We start from the raw sequence: 5727 nt of genomic DNA, 5'->3' as shown, positions 1-5727 counted from the left end.
AAATGATGAATTAAGTAATTTGAATTCAATACAGTAAATAGTTTTTTTTAGTAAAGAACACAATAAACGAAAATGCCATACAAAAGCGTGAGAATTTGCCATCACTGAGGGCTGTTAACTTTTACAAAAACTTTTCCCTCTGTTTCTTCTTTAAACCAAACGGAATTAAACTTGGTCGAAATCATCATTAGGGTGTCCAATGGTCAAACCGTGCAAAATGAATGCAAAAGCTACATGTAAAATGAATCATAGGTACTTTGGGGATAGGACACTTTTTAAAACCTTTTCGGCCTTTTTCCAACATCCTTTTTTTTTCTCTATTAGTTACAATTATTTTCGCGTTTTACAGTATATACTAGCAATAATTTGTATTTGCTATTTACTATCAATTGTAATTGTAAACGCTGGATCATGTTTTAAAATAACTGGGTCTAAAAACATCCATGAAACTAATGCACTACAAATAACATATTTTGATCATAAATAATCCCCATTGCATATTAAAAGAATAACGAAATGAAAACATCAGTTTATAAATTTCATGCGTTCAGATCGCTTTGCAAAGGTTCGATCGAATAGTAGATACAGTCTACTGCGATCAGTGTAAAATTCCTATCTAAATGGGATATTTAGTCAAGAAAAGGATCAAGACAAATGTTTAAATAGGGGATGCGGCTCTTTCAAGGGATTAAATATTATCAGTATAGATTTCATCATGGCTGAAATTCGTCCGATGAACCAAGTATGTACCCGAGGTTTAGGTGTAATTTCTAACAAAATGCAAAAGCAAACTAGTCTATATTTGTAAGCTATATTTCGTCACTATTCGTGACATAGCTAGATAGTGTGCCAGATGCATGGTTAACAGTAAGGATGATGCAAGATACACCATGATCGATGTATGTATTTTAGTACTTTGTTGTTAACATTTTATATAGAATGTACGGGTCACATTAGTACTTAGGTATTGAAAACTACATGCATCATCATGCAAATAGTTTATACCAACAACTCTATACAGATACTTTCCAATTGAATGCATTTGAATTAACATAAAAATAAGAAGATGTGATATGGTTGACAATAGTTAACTAGTTTCTACCATAGACAAAATGTGTATCGTTAAAGGTTAGCAACTGTAGGTCATCTTCTATAACGCATATAGCAAGCTGAAAAAAAAAACGAAATTACCAATTTTAAATAATTCAAACGAAAATACTGACGAACTGATTAATTTGAAAACACGATATACAATTAAAAACGACAACCCCTAAATTACAAGCTCCTGAATTGGGACAGGCGTATGACAATTGACAATTTTAGCGTCAAAGCCTATATATATTTTTGATTGCCCATTTGAAGGAAAAACAAGTATACCTAACCATACTAACCATGTAACAGCGTGAACTGGATATTATAGTTATACAGGCTTTATTTTGAAGTTATTTTACTATCATTTTATAACACTTTGAAAATAAAAAAATAAACTATAGCGAAAATGCAAGGAAAGAAAAGTGCAATATGTTACCACATCCTATTATTTCAATTTTGTTTTTTGTTAATACACCGATTTGGGATAGACAACCTATTGAAAGGCCAGGAAATAGGACGGATATCATCGGTTTGGTTAATGTTATGAACTGCAAAAAATATCGTCATACCCGGATTAAAAAGTATAAAATTGTTTCAATCAATTGTTGTCCTTATATCAAGCTAGACCGGATTTTTCACAGTAACAGTTGAGTCAACTAACGATACAAATGGGATTATTTGGTTTCAGTTAAGTCCATCGTACGGGGCGCCGAATGGGACTCTTGTGGTTTTGTACTCAAAATTAAATTTTGTACGGACAAAAGTGACTTTTGTTCAACAAAAACAAGTTCAGTTTAACAAAATTTGTATCATACTACAAATTTAAAATTTTGTCATACAAAATTATCTATCAGCGGACAAAAGTCACTTTTGTCATGACAAAATTCATTTTTGTTACACAGAATTGAATTTTTTTACCTAATTTGAAAATTGGGCGACAAAAGTCAATTTTGTATTCAAATTAGTTTAGTTTGGTTTCTGTGAACTAATTTGCATACAAAATTGACAAAAATGAATTTTGTCTCAACAAAATTGACAAAATTGACTTTTGTCTCAACAAAATTGACAAAATTGACTTTTGTGAGACAAAATTGACTTTTGACTCAACAAAATTGACAAAATTGACTTTTGTCTCAACAAAATTGAGACAAAATTCAACAAAATTGATTTTTGTCTCACGAAAGTCAATTTTGTCTCACGAAAGTCAATTTTGTCTCATAAAAGTCAATTTTGTTGTTACAAAATTGAATTTTGTCGTCACAAAAATGAATTTTGTCGTCACAAAATTGACTTTTGTCTCAACAAAATTGACAAAATTGACTTTTGTCTCAACAAAATTAACAAAATTGACTTTTGTCTCAACAAAATTAACAAAATTGACTTTTGTCTCAACAAAATTGATTTTTGTCTCAACAAAATTGACAGAATTGACTTTTGTCTCAACAAAATTAACAAAATTGACTTTTGTCTCAACAAAATTGACAAAATTGAATTTTGTCTCACAAAAGTGTCACAAAATTGAATTTTGTCTCACAAAAGTCAATTTTGTCTCACAAAAGTTAATTTTGTCTCACAAAAGTCAATTTTGTCTCACAAAATTGAATCTTACCTCACACAATTGACTTTTGTGATTTAATTTCCATATTAGGTAACAAAAGTCAATTTTGTATGCAAATATGTTTATATTTGCATACCTTTTAGACAAAATTGACTTTTGTCATGACAAATATGAATTTTGTCTACAAAAATGAATTTTGTCATGACAAAAATGAATTTTGTCTACACAAATGAATTTTGTCATCACAAAATTGAAGTTCTCACAAAACAAGTCTGTAGCACATAGTTTTGTAAGACAAAAATGATTTTGTTATGACAGAATTGAATTTTGTACAAAACCACAAGAGTCCCATTCGGCGCCCCGTACATCGTGTATTGCATATGATATTCTACAATTTATTGTTGTAAACAAGGACACTTTATTCTTTTTTTTTCTAAAGGCATTGATCAGTAATGTTACTTTTCTCTGTAGTGGGCTAAAACTTCAATGAAAGATATATAAAACGTCTCGGTAAAATGTCTTCCTCCGTCATAACTATCATGACATTTTAAAAATATTTTTTCGCTATAAAAGATAACTAAAAAAACATTGCGATGATTCAGAATCGTCAGTTATAATGGTGTACCGAACTTATTAGAGACAGCAGAATAAGAATTGATAGCAGTGGCATCACCTGTACATGTCAACAGTGAAAATACTTGAAATGTAATTTTATGTTAAAAGTTAAAGATTTATTTTTATTATTTAGATTTCAGTGTAATTTCTAAGAATTTGTTTTAATTCTCTAACCACTCTTCTTGCAGATATGTCAACGGATTAGATTTTTGTTTGAGTATCTGAGATCATAAAGATTAAGATTTTTTTTCAATGTTATCAACCAAGTATTGGCTTATAACAATAAGTGTTAGATGAATTTTTAGATAAGCTGATTTAGCGCCCTTTTATAGTTAAGTAAAAGCTGTCATATCCTTCAATTGTGGTTTAAGTAAATATGTTTTCATTATGTAATGTTATGTATGTAATTAATCTTGGGTAATTCAAGAGATTTATGTGGTCAATAGTAGGATTAAACAGAAAAAATAGTCCAACCTTTTTCTTATGAAGGACTAAATTCAATTGGACAGTAATTTGTTTCGTGATTGTCAGGTCAGGTAAAACAATATAAAAAGAAGTGGACAATTTTGATAAAAAATAATCAACATTTACAATGGAACTTGTGTTTGTTGTGAGATATTTGATGCTGGCCGAACCTCGACCACCAAGTAACCTGTCAACTCTACCATGATTCGACTAGCTTCTACTATGTGTCCGGTAGTCAACCCGTTATGTACCACAAATGACATGTGCACTTTTCCTTTGCCAAACACATGTGTATTACAATAATATAAAATACTAGTATCTAATCATAGACCGAAGTTCAAAGATCTTTCATGAGAACAAATTAGTGTTAAAACCAAACGTACTATTATTTAAATCACTTGTCAATATGCACATCGTATTATGTTATTTATAACTTGATGTGCCCTAGTTATATATATAGTATTGTGTAAAGATACAGTCCAGAGAAAACCAAACATTGTGATTAGAGTCTCTCGGTGTTGTACATTACCTCTGTGTCTTAAAATTATATAACTTTTGAAAATAATCTTATATAACTGCAAAAACAATATTCAATTTGCACAAAAGAAGCAGCTATGAAATCCGACAAAGTGACAGAGTTCTTGTCGATGATAATGACATTTTCGCTGACTTTATTAGTGATTACTTTTGTATTCAAGTGGAAGCGATGGAGATCTTCCCCGTCGCTACAATAACTGGACTACTATAGTATATACTACGGATGGCCTGGGACACAATTAATTGACAAGTCGTAGTATAATATTCCCAGGTATAACGAGATATTCTGAAGTTTTCGAATTCGACATTGGCACTGGAGATACGACGAGACAAGCACTGAAATCAGAAGAACACGATTTTCCAATCGCCCACTTTTATTCCTGCAAAAATTTGGAGACAAGAAATTAATTCAATCTGGAAAAGTTTGTCCGCAATACATTCTCCATATAGGAAAATTGACAAAAGTGTGTTACGAATATTCACCAAGTGGTACGGACTAATAGCCCATTGAACGAAACAATGCTATTGCGCGGGGACAGGCTGTTATGTTGATGAATAATTTTCTCAGAGCATCATGTGATCAAGGGTTTTGTACTCGGTTTTGTATTCAAAGCGAAAAATTATGTAAGCAATATAAAACAATTGTACTATATGTCTCTGGTAATGCCGCATGCAGTCTCAGAGGCCGCAGTGTTCATTACCAAGACAGTTTTGGAACTTTTAAAGAAGAACAAGCAATGGCTGAGATTTTCACGACAACAATTGTCAGTAAATAAATTCATTTTTGATATCGATGCAAATGTCCGAACAACTGAGGTTAACTAAAATGTGAAAACGAGAAAGACGTTGGATGCGAACAACACTCTTGAAAATTTTAATAACCGTGGTACAGGGTTTGATAATGCGGCAACTTAGCACCACACAGTCACTGGTTTGTTTTCTATTTAGTTACAATCATCGACATTTAACAACACTTGAGTTGAATTGAATGAGGTTGTTGGAAAAAGATACCCTTATATCAGAGACAAATAATACATTGTTAAAGAAAAGAAAGAAAAGAACGCTCACCTAAGCAACTATTTTGTAGTCGTTAAGAATGAGGGCCGAATTGCAGCTGTGGTGGTCTAATTTCCGTAGCCAATTTTCGCGGGAACTGTCAATGTTTCACGGTTAATCTGTACCGACAATTCATTCAAACGCATCTCTTCGAAATCGTTTGAACCCGAAGTGATCAACAACTTCAAGTGTGGTCATAACATACAAGTGAAAGTCAAGCGCGACAGGTATTGTTTGTATGCTATCCAGAGCTATATGCACCAGGAAGATAGTTTGTTCAGTGCAATTCTTTAGATTTCAGAATAACAGCTAAGCTAGTTCATTAATATAGTAATGTGCAATTAACGTTAAACCCGGTGACAATTAATAAATAAAGCATAATTATATTATTTTTGTGATCATTA

At 31.7% G+C, this 5727-nt stretch overlaps 1 long non-coding RNA gene across 1 annotated transcript; it reads left to right on the top strand.

The window, feature by feature from the left end:
* The first annotated feature begins 3492 nt into the window (after positions 1-3492).
* Positions 3493-5727, top strand: LOC139523213 (uncharacterized). The gene is made up of 2 exons (XR_011664577.1): positions 3493-5550; positions 5588-5727. It is a non-coding gene; the product is annotated as an uncharacterized lncRNA (long non-coding RNA).

This window comes from Mytilus edulis, chromosome 5 (assembly GCF_963676685.1).
Source record: "Mytilus edulis chromosome 5, xbMytEdul2.2, whole genome shotgun sequence".
Classification (NCBI taxonomy): domain Eukaryota; kingdom Metazoa; phylum Mollusca; class Bivalvia; order Mytilida; family Mytilidae; genus Mytilus; species Mytilus edulis.
Note: the sequence above shows the minus strand (reverse complement) of the source record. Positions and strands in the feature narration are given on the sequence as shown.